The sequence below is a fragment of the Capra hircus genome, chromosome 7 (genome assembly GCF_001704415.2).
Source record: "Capra hircus breed San Clemente chromosome 7, ASM170441v1, whole genome shotgun sequence".
Classification (NCBI taxonomy): domain Eukaryota; kingdom Metazoa; phylum Chordata; class Mammalia; order Artiodactyla; family Bovidae; genus Capra; species Capra hircus.
The window spans coordinates 104,079,021-104,097,070 of NC_030814.1; the positions used below are offsets into that span (position 1 = coordinate 104,079,021).

The 18,050-nt window shown below is 57.4% G+C and overlaps 1 protein-coding gene across 1 annotated transcript in view; it reads right to left on the bottom strand.

Moving 5' to 3' along the window:
• Positions 1-18,050, bottom strand: part of ELL (elongation factor for RNA polymerase II) — a 77,302-nt gene that overhangs the window by 58,392 nt on the left and 860 nt on the right. The window lies entirely within an intron of this gene.

Genomic DNA, 18,050 nt, shown 5'->3' on the forward strand with positions numbered 1-18,050 from the left:
CCAATTGCTGATCCGGGAAGATCCCACATGCCGCAGAGCAACGAAGCCCATGAGCCACAATTATTAAGCGGGTCTTCTGGAGACTGGAAGCCTCAATTACTGAAGCTCAAGTGCCCTAGAGCCCAGGCTCTGTAACAGGAGACCACCGTAATGAGGGGCCCCACTGCAGTTAGAGAGCAGCCCCCACTCAGCAAAACCAGAGGAAAACCTGCCCAGTAACGAAGACCCAGCACAGACAAAAACAAAAACATAAAAATGAATAAACAGAGACGTCCCTGGTGGTCCAGCGACCAAGACTCTGTGCTGCCAATGCAGGGGCCCAGGTGTGATTCTTGGTCAGGGAACAAGACCCCGCATGCCACTGCTAACAGATGCTGCACACCACCACTAACAAATAATTTTTTAAATAAATAAATATTTAAAATAAATAATAAAGCTGATTTTATCTGGTAAAAAGGGAAGCCAGCTGAAAAAGAAAGTGTTACAGTCAGCATCACAGGCCAGGCCCAGGCCCGCCACAGGGCAAATGCCATGAGCAGTGGTCTGAGAGCTCCGGGCACCACCCCCCCCCCCCCCCCGGCCCCGCGCTGCTGCCCTGGGCAACTCCAGCGGGGCCTTTACCCCCACTTCACCACCCTGGGATGAGAGCTGGGATAAAGCCAGGGAGGGGGGAGGGGAGGGACTTTTATTTTTGGAAAAAGAATCTGGCAGAGCTGGAGGGCGGGAAAGGAAGGGAATCAAACACCGGCAACTGAGGACAGCCCCCCACCGGGAAGACTCGAGGCCCCAGGGCAGGGCTCCCCCTGCAGAGGGAGCTGAGCTGACAGCCTCCTGGGTCCGGAGCAGGATGCCCGCCCCGGAGCAACAGAACAGACCGCGCCCAGTGAGCCGGACACGGGGACCACACCGGGCCGCGCCGCTCCTCCACACCGCGCGCTCACGAGCCCGGCTCACCCTGCTGCTACAGGGCGTCAGTGCGGCCCCAGACGGGGCGACAGGAGCACACACCCCTCAGAGGACACCCTGAGCGCAGGGGCACGTGGGGAAGCAGGGCTCTGAACACAGGCTGCAAGGGTAGGCGGGAGAAGCCCAGAAGACCTAGGGGAATCACAGACTTGCTTGCCTGGGGGAATAACTGGGGGAAAGAGAGGGGGTTTGGGATGGACATGTACACACTGCTATATTTAAAACGGATAACCAACAAGGTCCTATTGTATAAGCACAAGAAACTCTGCTCAATGTTATGTGGCAGCCTGCATGGGACGGGAGTTAGGGGGAGAATGGATACATGTATATGTTTGGCTGAGTCCCTTTGCTGTCCACCTGAAACTATGGCAACACTGTTAATCGGCTATCAGTTCAGTTCAGTTCAGTCCAGTCACTCAGCCGTGTCCAGCTCTTTGCGACCCCATGAATCACAGCACGCCAGGCCTCCCTGTCCATCACCAACTCCCGGAGTTCACTCAAACTCATGTCCGTCGAGCCAGTGATGCCATCCAGCCACCTCATCCTCTGTCTAATGCAAAATAAAAAATTTAAACAAAAAAAAATTTTTTAAACCCAGAGGAAAAGGGTTTGAAGCACAGGCACACAGGCCATTTCCTGAAGCCTCTGCCTTGCAGTGAGGTGTGCTGGCCACCCTCCCCACCACTCTGGCCTCTCACCCTTATCTTGGCTCTTCTGGAAGAGGATGGGCTTCCCATCAGCACAGCCTCCTGGAGTGAAGGCTCTTCCTCACCACCTGCTTTGACGCCAGGAACTCCACTTTTCAACAGGTCCCACCAAATATTCCTTCTCCAGCAAGCCCTCCTGACCTGCGGTGGAATCTGAGCCCACAGGACTATCACGCTTCACTCAGAACCCATGCGGCCTGGCACTGGGCCAGGCACTCCCAAACTGGGGATGCCCCTCCTGGGAGCTGGCTGCAGCCCGCCCAAGGTGGAGAACAGGTGCTCTGGGCCAGATGCCTGGGGCGACCAGGACTCCCCATGCCCATATGCCACTGGTTTATTCCTTGTAGTCAGGGTCTCCCCTGGGTCTCAGAGCCTGGGGAGGGCTTGTCAGGTGGCTGTCGTGTGCAGAAGACACACACACACACTGCTTCACCTCAGGCCCCGGAAGATAGGTGCTCGGCCACTGTGCAGACACGCAGGGGCAGTTCTGGGAGCCGCGGAGAAGCAGGCCAGCCACCCTGCTGAGGGGTCTGCCCGTGTGGGCTGGCTGATGCCGCTCTTGTTCTGGTTTTCAATGCCGTCTTGTGACTCTCTGAGTTACCAAGTTTCAGAGCACATCCTGAGTGACGATGATGACACGGGGATCGCTGTTCTAAATTTCCCCTAAATTTTCCGCAGACTTCAGGATTTCTCCGGAACGCCTACATGAAGCTGCGGTGCACATCTGATTTCTGTCACACTCATTCTATAACTGGGCCGGAAAGGGAAGCAACTTGAGGCTCCAGAACCCACAATCCTAGCTTCCGGTTTTCAGAGGAGCACCAACCCTCTTCCCTCCAGAACTGGCCAGCTTGCCAGGCCTATGGAGCCCAGCAGCCAGGCCTACCTGAGGTCTACAATGCGGGCATGCGGGAGACTCTTGGCCTAGAGCTCCAGCAGAGAAGGAAATGCCTCCCTTTCAGACACCTCAGGCCTTGACTTCTGCAGATAGCAGGGGATGTGGCCTGGAAGGGAGGGACAGACGCTCATCTTGCAGGGGGCTGAGTCCAGAGCCCAGTCAGCCCTCTTCCTGGTCCGGCTCGGGCACTGCACTCTACAGTTGGTCTCCTACCCTGGCCCTCACTTATGGAGGGACGGAGCTCAGACACCCAGAACCTCTGCACCTAGGCCTGCAGGGTGCCCACCAGAACGTGGGGGCAGAGACCGCCAACCCGGGGCGGCAGGCTGGCTCAAAAGCAGCCCCAGCTCAGCCAGTGTGAGGCATACTGCTGCCTGCCCCAGGCCCGGGCCATGTGTCCTCCAGGGACCTGCTTCAACGCTTCTGAGTTCACCCACCCCCCCAAGCTACGCAGTAAGAGACACCACCCTGGGTGCTCGCTCTCGAATGGCTGAGCCCTGGGGAACAGCAGCTCAGGAGCTCCGAGGAGGAGGTGTGGAGAGACGCCACGCCCACTCGGGGCAGCCACTCACCGGGCTGAGCTGTGCCCTGCAGGCCACCTGCTTGGTAATTCCTGTCACACAGTGTCTGGGCCTCTGAGTCCTCCTATGAGAGACCAAAACTAGGAGGCGCAGAGGCAGGTGGCAGGAGCTGTGTGAAGGTCCCAGGATGAGGGACAAGGAGGGGCCTGGCTCTGGAGCACAGCCTCTGCAGCGGCACCTTCAACCCCTGAGGAAGAGGAGTCCAGGGCCTTGAACCTCTGCACGCCGGCACCAGCCCACCTTCTGCAGACAGCCCGTGAGCCCCACCCTGCGCACTGACACACACACTGGCAGACCCCACTCGCGGCCCCACCCTCGTGGCCCAGCTCGCCAGACGGGGGAGGCGGGGATCAGTTATTAACCTCACCCACTCAACACCGAAGCAGCCCTCCCCACAGAGACATCAGACGGCAGGGCTAAGACCAGGGAGGGCCAGGGGCCACGCACCGTTCATCCCACACTCGAAGCCAAACACCACCTCAGAACCCTTCTTAGCACAGCTCCACTTCCTGTCCGGAGGGGCTGGCACAGATCGCCAGATCTCTACACACACGGCCCTGCACCAGCAGGACTCTGCGCACACGAAAGGCAGCGAGTAGGGGCCGCGTGCCCCCCCCTGAGCAGGCGGGAGACAAGCTGGACACAGGCCACCAGGGCTGGCTGTCCTTGTCCCGCTTGCCAGATCTACTGTGAGCTGAGCGTATTTTGTTGGAACGAGCAGACATCTGTGAGCATCCAATACCGAAAATAGTACAACCAGGGGAGGAAGGAACACATCCTTCTAGCTGCGGCCTGCCCCCGCCTCAGACATCTCCCGGCGGTCTCTCCACCCTGGGGTGTCCCCCGTGTCATCCCCCCTTGGACCGCCCCCTCCTCTCAAACTCCCCCTACACCGCCCCTGCATGTCCTGCAGCAGGTCAACAGTCCCACCCAGTTCTAGAAAGAAGCGGCCCCATCAGGTAGCGGCAAAATCAAGCCTTTTCTGTGACCAGAGCCCAGAGGCCACAGCCCCTCAGCAGAGACCTGCCCAAGAAGGCCTTCTCCAGGATCTAGTTCAGAATCACCTGCAGATGGCGCCCATCAGAATCTAACTACAGGGGGCACTGGCCCAGAACTGAGCAAGCGCCAAAGGTTCACCAGAGCCGCAAGCGCGGACCCGCCTGTGAGAGCTCTCTCCCGGAGAGCAGGACATGCCTGCTGCCTGCCGTCTCGACACCAGGGGCCCATCTGAAACCACTGCCACCTGACTGTTCCTCAGGCCGGGCAGCACACACTCAGAAACACTGTGTGAACAACTGACCCCTTGCTGGACACCAGCCTGGCCTTACACCCACGGAGGTGAGGCAGAGGGATCGGGGGTTCCGCCAGAGCCTGACTCGGATCACAGGCAGACCCCCGCCCTCCCAGGGACTCGCACACAGCTGTTTCCACCCAGGCTGCGCAACTATGGTTTCCCAAGTTCACCAGAAGGTCACAAACGAAAAGGCCAGGCCCACTGGAAGCTGTGCCAAGCCTGACACTGTGCTTGAGGAAAGCTGCTACCAGGGAAGCCAGCGCCTCCCTCGAGGGGCGGAAAGCACGCAGAGTCTGCACGAAACGGGGAGTGCAGGCAGGCCCTGAGCAGACCCCCTCGGGTCTGAGGCTCCCCACCGCTCTCTAGACACTCCCATTCATGAAATGAAGGGGTTGGACCAAAAGAACCCTCTGAAGCGAGGGCCCAGCCCTGAGACAACACCAAGCTGTCTGCCGAGGCTCACGGACCGCACCCGACAGCACAGGGGCCGATGGCCTGAGTTTCGCCCCAGGACAGTACAGTCTGCTAACACACCCATCCCAGCACTCCAGACCCAGCACTGCAGGCCTCCTCCATAAAGGGCCAGAGAGTCGACGTCTCAGGCGCTGACGGCCAGACAGTCCCTGATGGAAAACCTCTGCCTGTATCACAGCGTGACAGCAGCCACAGACAACGCCACTGCATCCCAAGAAAACGTGCTTTACAAACCCTCCTTTCAGACTCCCAGGTTGGCACTGAAGAAAGGAGCAGCCGCGGCAGTGCACATCCTCGGCATCCTTCCCTGATTCCGCTCACCTAACGCGGTGGCAGACTGCCGGCACCTTGGTTCTGCAACACTGGGCACAACAGACTCTGCTTCTTCACGAGCAGAAAGTGGCCCCGGGAGTTCTACCCCCAATCCCACAGGCAGAGGGAGCAGCCGAAGAGCGGCGTGGCACAGGCTCCCTGCCAGGACCCTGAGAAGGGGGCAGGGAAGCACCAGCCAAGACGGGCAAGATCCAGCTGCGCTTGCCCCCACTCTGGCCCCTGTGAGGCAGGCTGCCATCACCCGGCTCAGTGGGTGTTCCCCTTGGTGGAAGTGTGGCACCAGGACCCTTAAATCACTTCCGCCAGATGTGGGGAGAGCCACAAAGTCCACAGCAGGAAGCTGCACTTCCCCAAAAAGTCACTGTTGAAGAAAGATGGAGGGGGGACTTCTCTGGTGGTGCAGTAGATGGTGTCCGTCTGTCAAGGCAGGGGACATGGGTTCAATCCCTGGCCCAGGAAGATTCACATGCCACCGCGGAACTAAGCCTGTGGGCCACAACTACTGAAGCCAGCATACTCTAGGGCCCACAAGCCACAACTGCTGAGCCTGGAAGCTGCAACTGCCGAAGCCCGCTCACCCAGAGCCCGCTCACGCTCCGCAGCAAGAGAAGCCACTACAAGATACGCTCGAGCACCACAGGGAAGAGTCCCCACTCACCTCAACCAGAGAGAGCTGACAGCGACAAAGACCCAGCACATCAAATAAGTTAAGTAAAATATAAATGAGTCACTTTTTAAAAGGCGAGGGGGAGTATTTCCCTGCTGATCCAGAGGCTAAGACTGTTCCCAATGCAGGGAGCCTAGGTCCAACTCCTGGTCAGGCAACCAGGCTGCCACATGCTGCAACTCAAGATCCCACCAGAGGCTGCAATGGAAAGCAAAGATCCCGCGTGCCACAACTAAGGCCTGGTGCAGCCAAATAAATGGTTTTAAAAGGGAGGAATTTCCTGGAAGTCCAGTGGCTAGGTAAAGAAGGAAACAGAGGCCCACTGCAATACCCTTGCCCGGGAAACCTCATGGACAGAGAAGCCTGGTGGCCACAGTCCCTGGGGCCGCCAAGAGCCAGACACAACTTAGCAACAAAACCATCACCCACCACCACCAGCAGTTACGACTTGGTCACTGCCAGGGCTCGGCTTCAATCCCTGGTCAGGGAGCTAAGATCCTGCAAGCCTCTCAGCATGGCAACTGGTCAGTCAATTTGAAAAAGGGAAAAGGAAAAAGGAACCTCCTGGCCTACTTACCCTCCTCAGGGCAGTGGGACAGGGCAAGATGTCTCTGGCCCCAGCAGCACCTTCACCAGGAAGGAGACATGACAAGGCGGTCACCCCCACCAGGGCCCTTGGGTCCCCTCAGAGCAGCCTCCCCTGGACCGAACGTACCAAAAGTGTGTGGCCAAGGCATGTGCATACACACACACACGTACAGACATACACACACACCGTGCAAGAGGAGGGGAGGCCCCACCACCCAGAGGTCAGCGGGCAGGATTTGCCCACAGGGTCCAGGAAAGCACCCTGCTCCCCAGGCACCTTCACCCAGGCCCTGAGGTCAGGTCAAGCGCAGGAGTAGAGGCAAAAGCGCTTGAGGCCTTGAAGGCTGAGGCCCAGCCTGCACCTGCCCGGCACCCTACAAAGGGCAGTTCCAGGCCCTTGGGCTCTCCAGGCCGCTTCCCACCTAGAAGAGACCCTGTTTTCCAAAGCATTCCCCCTGTGATTCAACATGGGCCACAAACTGCTAAACTCACAAAAGCACAGCAGATTCTGCCCCATACAGGTTCAGGACCAGGGAAGGGTCCAGCAGCCTCCCCTGCAGGGAGGTGCCCAGCCCCTCCCTGTCACATGAGCTCAGGACCTCTGTTTGGGTTTAGGGGAGCGGGGAGCACAGAAGTCTTGCCTCTGGGAGGGCAGGAAGTAGAGAGGGTGGCCGAGAGCTGAGCTGCCTGGGCTGACTCATGCACACACACTCCCGCCCTTCCCTGGCCCTCAGCCCGCTCTGCTTGCCCCCTTCCGACAGGTTTTCTAGACCACCTAAGTTGAAAGTGTTGAAAACTTGGAAGTGTTAGTTGCTCAGCTGTGTCTGCCTCTTGGCAACCCTATGGACAGTGGCCCGCCAGGCCCCTCTGCCCGTGGGATTCTCCAGGCAAGAATACGGAGTGGGTGGCCACGCCCTCCTCCAAGGGCTCTTTCTGACCCAGGAATCGAACCCGGGTCTCTTGCATTGCAGGCATCTTATTTTTTTACTGCCTGAGCCACCAGGGAAGACCACCCAAGGCACTTAGGAACCCTCCCACTTACGCGGTGCAGGCCCTGACTGGCCCAGGCTCCCGCACGGTCACTGCCATCTCTACGCGTCACTGTCCTCCCCTGTCGCTGCCAGCGCCACTGGACCACAGCTTCGCATGCAGGGCGGGGCCGCACCTGCTCTCCCTGCCCTTCCTGTCAGCTGCTCCCGGATGACCCTGCTCCAGCTCGTCCCTCAGGCGGGCCTTCAAGTCGTGTATGTATCAAGTCACTTCAGTCGTGTTCAACTCTTTGTGACCCTGTGGACTGTAGCCCGCCAGGCTCCTCTGTCCATGGGATTCTCCAGGCAGGAATACTGGGGTGGGTTGCCATTTCCTCCTCCAGGGAGGATCTTCCCGACCCAGAGATCAAACCCACATCTCTTATGTCTCCTGCATTGGCAGAAGGATTCTTTACCACTAGCGCCACCTGGGCAGCCCCTGGAGCCAGCCCAAGCCTACCTCAAGTGTGGGTGCCTACACGGCCCCGTCCTGCTGGGGCCAGGCTCTGTCAACCAGGGAACTCCTAAGCCCATGAAAGGTTCAGCGAGCGCCAGAGGCCCTTCAGACTGCAGCTCTCGTAAGAGTCACAAGTATCTTAGCACATTTTAAAGGCTCGAAGACCACCTCTCACTCGTCAGAATGGTTACTACCAACAAAAGAGAAAATAGCAAGTGCTGGTGAGGATGTCTACTCACCAGGCTCCTCTGTCCATGGGGATTCTCCAGGCAAGAAGACTGGAGTGGATTGCCATTTTCTTCTCCAGGGGATCTTCCCAACCCAGGGATGAAACCAGCGTTTCTTAAGTCTCCTGCGTTGGCAGATGGGTTCTTTACCACTAGCACACCCGGGAAGCCTAGCAAACTTGTAGAGACAGACAACAGAACTGTAGCTCCTAAGACAGAAAACAGAATTGTAGTTGCCAGGGGCTGAAGGAGAAAAAACTGGGAAGATGAACAAGCTCTGGAGATGATGGTGATGGCTGCAGAGTCACGTGAACGTACTTCGTGGCACTGAACTGCATACTTGAAAATGGTTAAGATGGCAAATGTATGCTATGTGAACAATAATAAAAAGAATGTTAAGGCCCTGAGAGGTCCCAGGTTTAAGACTGGGGTTGACTGGTCTTAGCACTAGCAAGGCCTCCCTGACCACAACCTGCCCCCAGTCCTGCCTGTCACAGGAGGAAGCCCCCAGGGGAAAATGTTCACACACACAGTAAAGTCAGCCATGGGGTTGAGGCTTCCACAGGGAGCCCAGGGAGGGGTGCAGCCATCCACACCCACACAAAGAAGAGCAGCCACAGCAACCCACTCAGGGCTTCCCTGGATGACAAAATTAACCCCAGCTTCCGGCTCAGGCACCCCTTAACCCCACCTCCTCCGGCTGCCCCGCAACTCCCAGCTTCCGCCTTCAGCCGGCCTCTCAGATCTCCTGCAGACATTCCTGGCCCTCCCCGTGGGGTTTCACTTGCCCTGCACCCCCAGGGCACCTCCTGCCCATCGCCACTGTGTTTCTCCCTCCCTCCCACCTCGTCACCACGCCCTCCACTGGCCTCCCCCACAGGGATGCGGAGGGTGCAGGGCAAAGCCAACTCAGTCCATCTAATGAACAGGACGTGGAGGCCACAGGCACACAGCCAGGTGGGCAGAGAGGTAGGCCAGGGACTCCTCAGGCCCTCATGCCCATGTCCTGCCGCTCCTTCCCAGAGAGAAGCCAAAGGGTCTGGGAAAGGGCAGGGGTGGGCCCTCGCTGCTCGGCTTTTACACACCTTTGCCAGGGAGACACGCAGCAAAGCTGCCAACGGAGGGGAGAGCACTCCCCACCCCGCAATACACCTGGGGACCAGCATTTTCGGACGGAGGGAGGTTTGACCCCTCGAGGCTGCCCTCATGTGAGCCCCCAAAGGCCACACGCTTGGGCACAACCTGAAGGCAAAGACAGAGCCACCACAGCCTGGGCTCTGGGCCTGATTCCTCATGCTCTGCCATCAGCAGCCACCACCCCAGAGGGCTCGGCAGTCAGCCTGCGGCACCGCCAGACGTTTCTCCAGAAAGCTGGTCGTGCCCTTCTGCCCCCCTCAACTCCAGCTGGGCTCTGCTCGCCGCCTGCTCCACCACCACTGTCCCCCGAGACCACAGAGGGACCAAGGAGGAGGAGGCACGAGGGCCCAGCTCCCTCCAGCACCGCGTGGTGGACTTCCAGGCGCAGGAACATAGCTCAAAAGACCGAGAAAATTCACTTAATGGCCATTCTTCATTCTACAAAGAAATCTTTGACAACAGAGACAAAGAAGTCGGCATTTTATATTCTGAAGGCCTTCACATTTCAGGTCATTTGTAGCATGCCCATATACACAGCGGGGGCAGCAGGGGTCGTCAGCATCCATATGCCTCACCTGCCTGACCTGGGAGGCCAGTACACCTGCAGGGGTGGCTTCAACCAGGGAAACTGAGGCTGGGGAAGAAGCCAGTAGCCCACAAGCTGGCTGGAGCCAGGCCACCTGATCCCAACGCGAAGCCTCCTTCGACAGAGACACCTCCTTGTGAGGACATCCTCCCGGCATATCTAAGATGGACACAGGGCAGCCAGGCAAACCACGAGGAGCTGACACGCTCCCGACAGGCGCAGGTTGTAGAAACCAGAGGTACTGGGAGAGCACACGCTCGGGACAGGCGTCCCCGGGCCGCACCTCACTCCCTTGCTGAAGGCCTACCAGGAGGACGCTGATGATGGACCAGCGACACTGAGCATTAACCTCAGCCCTCGGTCACCAGCAGCTTGTTGATTTCTCGAAAGCAGAGCAGGCCAAGGCAGGCTGAACTACCCCAGGACCGCCTGTTTAGGAGTGGGCCTAGGAACCGTGGGAAGTGATAAGCAGGCCCTGGGCCCCGACCCAATGTTCTCTGTGCATGGACAGCATAGCCCACTTGCCTGTCTGCCCAGGAAGCTGACGAGGGGTGACACTGACTCCCAAATGCTGTCTCAGGTCCAGGGCCCAGCCTTGGCTCTCCCAGCATCCAGAACATCCACGGTCCAGGAGCTGGTCAAGGCCAGCACAATCGAGGAAACCTGCCATCCAGCTGCCCCCGAGCCACAAACACAATCCAAGAACCAGGAAAAGAAAGGCTGCTGGCTTTCACGGCTGCCACATCCATTCAAAACCACCTCTAAATTGCACTTGTTAGGACTCTGGCAAGAAGCTCATGACATCCACACCCTGAGACAAAGGCAGCAGCCCAGAAAGACACAGGCCCTGCAGCAGCCGTCGCCAGAGCCACACACACGTCCTCCACCTCGCCCCCTCGTCGTTCACCCTCCACAGACCGGCAGTGGCCCTCAGATGGGCCACAGCCGCCTTTCCTCCCCTGCCAAGAGTCACTCCAGAGGCGACCACCAGCGTCTCCTGAAGCCCTGCATAACCTGACTCTCAGAAACCTAGCTCGAGCATGACAATGAGCCGGGAGTGCAAAGGCATTTCTGCTCTGTGGCCAGAATCAGCAAAGGTGAGATACGTGCGCCTTCCCCAGCCAGGCGCAGGTGGCAGCCCCAGTACTTCCACGTGTGCCCCCACCTGAGCCCAGTGGACCCCAGCTCAGGCACCCACGTTTCTACCCCCAGTCTCCCCTGCCCCGTGCCTGACCGAGCTGACAATCCAACGCCACCAAAGAGACCATATCCCTCCTGGGCCTCGATTTCGCTAGACAAGAGTTCAGGTGCTCAGCACCTCTCTGCAATTCTGCATCTCTGCACAGCCCTACTCAGCACAGGACAGAGGGCAAGGCTCCAGGCACCTGGGAATCCCCAGGGTCGGTGCGATGCTGGAGGACTACAGACCTGTTCAGAGTCTGCATTGCAGCAGAAAACGCAGCCACAAAAAGCAAAGCTTAGCACTGTGCTTTAAAGGGGAAAAAAAAGCCCATACGGTTTTGGGGAAGAATTGAGACCTAAGATTATGTAAGGGGCTTCTCTGGTGGTTGAGTGGTTAGCTACTGAGCAGCGATTCTGGAGTCCAAGAAATTAAAATCTGTCACTGCTTCCACTTTTTCCCCTTCTAGCTGCCATAAAATGATGGGACCAGATGCCATGATCCTAAGTTTTGGGGGTTTTTTTAGTTTAGTTTTTTTCATGTTCCGTTTTAAGCCAGTTTTTTCCATTCTCCTCTTTCACCCTCATCAAGAGGCTCTTTAGCTCCTCTTCACTGAGCCTGCAAGCTGCAACTAAAGAGCAGCCCATGCCCAGCAACAAAGACCCAGCACAGCTAAAAGTAAACGTTTTTTAACAATAAAATTTTAAATTAAAAAAAAAAAAAAAAGACTACATGAGAACACCACTGTGATGCCTCAGTGCCTAGATACAAGAAAGAGGATGGCACCAAGGTGTCAACAACATCCCATGGGAACAGGGAATCACTAGCATTCGTCACTGAACTATACTGCTTGATGGTAAAAAGAAATTCTGGCCCACATCACTTTTAAATAGGAGCTCAGCGACCCCAAAAGGCTTCCCTGATAGCTCAGCTGGTCAAGAATCTGCCTGTAATGCAGGAGACCTGGGTTCGATTCCTGAGCAGGGAAGAGCCACTGGAGAAGGGATAGGCTACCCACTCCAGTATTCTTGGGCTTCCCTTGCGGCTCAGCTGGTAAAGAGTCCACCAGCAATGTGGGAGACCTAGGTTTGATCCCTGGGTTGGGAAGATCCCCTGGGGAAGGAAAGGCTACCCACTGCGGTATTCTAGCCGGGAGAATTCCATGGACTGTATAGTCCACGAGTTCGCAAAGAGTCAGACACGACTGAGCGACTTTCACTTCACTTCAGTGACCCCACAAACTTCCCAAACCTGTGAGGCCCCCTCCCCTCTGGAGGGGTTGTGGCAAGTCACCGACACTCCCCTCTGGCCTGGTGACTCAGCCAGGAGCCACAGCTCAGTGTGGCCAGGGAGGGCCCAGCTAGGAGAATATAATTAGCATCAGGCTCCAGCGCAGCCACTTAGCACGGGGACAGGAGGTCTCCCCTGGATGCTTTGCTCGGACGCCAGCTTCTTCATTAAAAAGCCAAGGGACAGAACTGCACATCGTGGCTGTCTGTGCCACTTACTGCACAACTGGTCAGAGGCTGTCTCTGTAGGGACTGTTCTAGAATACATCCCTTTGGGCTCTGGGTGACTGCAGAGTGGCCACATATTGCAAAAGATGAGATCTCAGACAACTCCAGGTCACGCAAGCCGCCAAGAAGAAAGAAGACCAAAAAGAAAGTCACACAGGCAGAGCAAGGGAGCGAGGCCCTGCCAACGAGGAACCCAGGGGAGGCAAACCCAAAGGCACAGGATGGACTGACAGCCGGGCGCATCGAGCAGGGCCGCCGCCGCAAAGCAGCAGCTCCCTCAAAACCAGGGTCTGATCCGGGACCAGGAGAAGCAGTCTTGTTTTCAAGATGTCACAATCCGGGTATGATGTCAAAACTACTTCAAGGGTGATGAACTCTGGCCTTGCCGATGAGTCAACAGAGGATGGGTTTCCGAGAGCCGACGACTGTTTACACACAGTCACCATGGCGAATGGCTGCCGGAAACCTAGCCAAGGGTCACAGCGGCGGATGGGGGGCTTGGCCCCTCACATAGAGCCTCACAGGCTAGCTGCAGAAATGACCAGCACTCACCCTACAGGCCTCGGTACCTGTGAGGCATGCGCCTTCTGGGAGGGACTCCCCACTCATCAGAGGGGGCAAAGATCAAGGCCACACACTGCGTCACTGCCCTCCAGCCAGGTGCCGGACACTCCTGGCCCATCTCAGCTGTGAGACTACTTCTGGAGACTCGGCCTCCCAGAGTCTTGACCTGTGTCCTCATCTGAGCAATGGGAACCACTCCCCACCTGGGGCTGACAACCAGGAGACAAGGTGAAGTCACGTGTACAGCTCAGGCCAGCGCCAGCATGTGGGCATAATCCACAGACACTGGCTATCACCTGCAGGTCTCCTTAAGGGAGAGGGGACACGGGACAGTCAAAGCTGGCAACTTCGAGCACCTGTATGGCCACTCACGTCACCAGCACTCCCAGGAGCCTAGAAGGCTGGCATTTCATAAGGACTTGAGACCACAGTGGGACTCCCTTTCAGAGCTAGGTCCCAGTGGCTCAAATTCCCTCCGAACTTGAGAGGCAGCCTAGGCCAGTGAGGACAATCCAAGTGACCTCAGCTAGCAACACTGCCCTTCAGAGCCTCAACTGCCCACAAAGAACAGTGGGAACAAGAAGCTAGTCTACCAGCCAAGACTGTCAAGAAGATGGTATGTGCCTGGACAAAGAGCTTACAGGGACCTGGCTGAAAGCCAGGAGGAGCAGCAAGTTTAGCTAGTCACTATTCCCAAAGACAGCCCGTCTGAAAGACAGACATGGCTGGCAAGAAGCCACCACCAGTTACAGCCAAGTGGGGTAGCCACCCCCAGGAAGGGGAGACGAACCCACCTCCCGGGGCCTCCCCAAGGCGGAGGGCAGCAGAGGCTAAATTAAGGCTCCTCCTGCCACTGGTGTCCAAGCTGAGGCCCACACAGCTAGCCCCTCAGCAGCAGTCGAGCAGCCCCCAGTGGGAGCCCAGAACAGTCTCACGGTATTTGCTGCAGAGCCCCTCTTCCTATGCCCGTCCCAGGACAGAGCCCTGTAGCCGCCCCCACCCCTTTACCTAGCCCCCAGCCCCCACCCTCAGCAGACACCCGCCCCAGCCCCTCATGTGTCAAGGCCTGTACATGTGCCATGCCTGCAACCCCTACCCCTTCCCCGCTGGGGACCCCTCGCCTGGCAGACCTCAGCTCTGGCATGCCCTAAGCATGCCTTTCTTAATCAGCGCCCTTTCTCACCGCCCCATTCTATTTCCTTCCTGACACTGACCGCTGGCAAGCTCTTCATGCCGATTTCGGTGCCACCCTGTTCATTATCTGTCTCCTGCCTCTAGCATGCCAGCTAGAGAGACTGGGGACACATTCTGGTCACTGGTAAACATCTAGCCCCTGAGCGGTGTCCCTGTACAGACCAGGCACTCAAATCAGATTCAGGAAGATAGTCTCCCATAGTCTCTGCTCGGAGAAGGCAATGGCAGCCCACTCCAGTACTCTTGCCTGGACAGAGGAGCCTGGTGAGCTGCAGTCCATGGGGTCACTAAGAGTCAGACACAACTGAGTGACTTCACTTTCACTTTTCACTTTCATGCACTGAAGGAAATGGCAACCCACTCCAGTGTTCTTGCCTGGAGAATCGCAGGAACAGGGGAGCCTGGTGGGCTGCCGTCTATGGGGTCGCACAGAGTCAGACACGACTGAAGCGACTTAGCAGCAGCAGTCTGCTCATACCTCCAGGTGGGAACCGGCCCTGGGTCCCCACACCAAGTGCTGAGAACCTGTGAGGGATCAGGGCTGCACACAAGCCAAAAGAATCCTGACAGCCCCGAGAGGAGGAGCCAGAGCTCAGAGAGGGCAGGGCCTGAGATCCTCGGAGTCTGGAGAGGGTTGGGCGCTGGGAGGGCTCAGATACTAGGACCCTCACAGTCCCGAGAGGAGAATCCAGAGCTCAGAGAGGGCAGGGCCTGAGATCCTCGGAGTCTGGAGAGGATTGGGCGCTGGGAGGGCTCAGATACTAGGACCCTCACAGTCCCGAGAGGAGAATCCAGAGCTCAGAGAGGGCAGGGCCTGAGATCCTCAGAGTCTGGAGAGGGTTGGGCGCTGGGAGGGCTCAGATACTAGGACCCTCACAGTCCCGAGAGGAGAATCCAGAGCTCAGAAAGGGCAGGGCCTGAGATCCTCGGAGTCTGGAGAGAAGGACTGGGTGCTGGGAGGGCTCGGGTGCTGGGAGAGCTCAGGTACTAGGACCGTCACAGTCCCGAGAGGAGAATCCAGAGCTCAGAGAGGGCTGGGCGCTGAGACACCCCCAACCCTGAGGGCGGGATTAGGAGCTAAGAGGGCTCGGGTACTAGGACACTCATAATCCTAAAGAGAAGAAGGATCCAGAGCAGCCACTGGGATCCTCAGAGCTCTGAGGAGGAAGAGCTGGACTGGGAGGGGTCAGGCTCAGAACCAAGGCCTCATGCAGGTACACCTGAGATGCAGAGATTCAAACCCAGAAGGCTCCAGTTCGCAGGTTTCTTGGGCCCTTCCCTGAGCCCTCAGTTTTCCCTAAACAACATCTTCCTCTTCATTAAGAAACTTATAATCCAGGAGAGGACAGGGTCACTCAGCAACAGATCCATCAAATCTGACGGTGAAACATCCACGTGATCGAGGAAGGCGCCCCAGCAAAGGTCACTTCCTCGGAGTCACTATCAGGGACACTTCTCTGAACAGACCCATGATGCGGTCTTGGAGTGATGGGCTGTGTTTACACCTTCTCTCTCTTCTCTCCCGGAAGTAACCCATCACAGCAAAAAGGGAGATCCATGGGAGTGCCTTGGGACACACTCGAGACTGCCCGACACCCCAGTCTGGACAGTGGCAGCCACACGTAACTTCACCTTTACCTTCCACCACGTTCCAGGCTGGTCACTGGGTCTATACAAAGGCAGTTCAGGCTCCAGACCCCCCGGGAGATGGAAGCCGTCAGGGACTCCTACTTGGGCTAGTCCAACAGCTAGGATTACAGGCTCCTGGGAGCCACAGAGAAAGTTTTGAAGGAAGCTCCTTGCCAGTCCCCTGCCATATCTGAATTTGTAAAACCTCTTTGCCATTACAGCTCACCCTTGAACAACACCGGGGTTAGGGGCACCAAGCCCCTAGGAGTCAAAAATCCTGAATAAACTTTATGGTCGGCCCTCCATATCCTGAGTTCCACATCTGCAGAGTCAACCAACCTAGTACTATGGTACATGTTTGGTGAAAAAAAAAACCCATGTATAAGTGGGCACTTCAAACCTGTGCTGTCCAAGGGGCAGCTTAAACATAAGGTGACAACATGAAGTACAACATCAACAACATAAAGGAAAAGTGAAAACCCTGCCTCGCCACAAGCTGCCACTGGCAAACCATACAGTCGCAGTGCTAGAGAAGAGAAAACGCTGAGCTGTGACAGTCACATAAATCAGAATGCATCGAAACGCATACTGTGCTAACAGCCAAGACACGTCTCTGGGCACACAGGTTCATCAGGCCACCTTCCCCGTGCCCACCACCCAGGAACACTGAGTGCCCGGGCTGCCCCGGTCTTACCTCAGTCCACGACACTGCCTGTCTGGTAGGATTAAATACAAAATTGCCAAGAAACTTCAATCACCTGTCCGCCTCTGAGAAAAATGGAAGTTTGAGTCACCCCCAAAACTCAGCCCAACCAGTCAGGTTAACACGGCCTGCAGGAGACGCTCTGCAAGGGAGCCCCTTCTGGCTGATCAACACGACGTACACAGCTGGGCTCTGCGTGGGGCGAACTTGAGTCTGCAGTTATACCTTCACCCTCACAGGAGGAAGATCCAGCTTAAGGGATGTAACCAACACCCTAAATTAAAAATAGCAGCGTGACAGCATGAGGTGGACGCATAGGCGGGCCTTCCGGGCAACTGGAAGGCAGCATGGCAGGGAAGGCGGGGCTCCCAAGCCACCGTGACCAGGTGCCAAGTTCACCTTATTTACACGGCGCAGGAGCTCTCCCCCAGCTGTTTCGAGGAAAGCTCGCCTTCCTGCAGAACGAGTCGGAATTGCCCAGGGGGAAAAAAGACTCTGGGCTGGGATTCTACAAGGAAGGGAGGCTTCACCTGGCCATCCGGCCCCTTCACCTGGCCCCTCCTCACCTGCAGGGGCACCCCAGCCTCACCGGGGGGAATCTCTTTCGGACAAGGTGGGCGCTCGCTCTTCCAAAATAGACGAACTCCCACTTCAATGAAGGGGAAACCGAGACACGAGGACAGGAAGGAAACTGCCCCCCAAAGTGGGAAGAAGGGCGGGAAGGGTGGGCACTGGGAACAAAACAGGGAAAGAAATTCCGGGCTTAGCTAATGGTGCCGAACAAGCCCAGGGCAGGAAGAAAGCCGCATTCCTTCCTAGTTAGTCTCTCTCCTAACCCGCCCGAGGCCCCCCCATCCCCAGCACACGCACTCGCACGCACACACACACACACACACACACACACACACAGGGCAGGGCCTCCCCGAACCTGACACCAGACTCAACCCCCTAACCACTGGCTATGAAGCCCCAACTTTCCACGCAAGGAGGAAAAGGACCCCCCCAAGACCTGACCATTGGGCACCTGCAACTTCTGTCCCAACACAGGAGGGGGGCGCCATGACACAAACAGAAATGGGAAGCAGCAGTTTCTGACCACCGGCCCAGATGTGCTCCCCAGTAAGGCCTAGGGAGACGGTGCACAGAAGCCCATCCCCAACACCCCCGGTGGGCCAGGTGGCAGAACTGAAACGCCTCCAACTTCCCCAGAAGGGCCCAAATCGGCCCCTGAGAAGTGTGAGAGTCAGCGGCCAGGTGCGGTGGCCAGAGTGCCTCCCCAGATGCCCACCCCAGGCTCCCATGCTAGGAAAGGCTCCATGC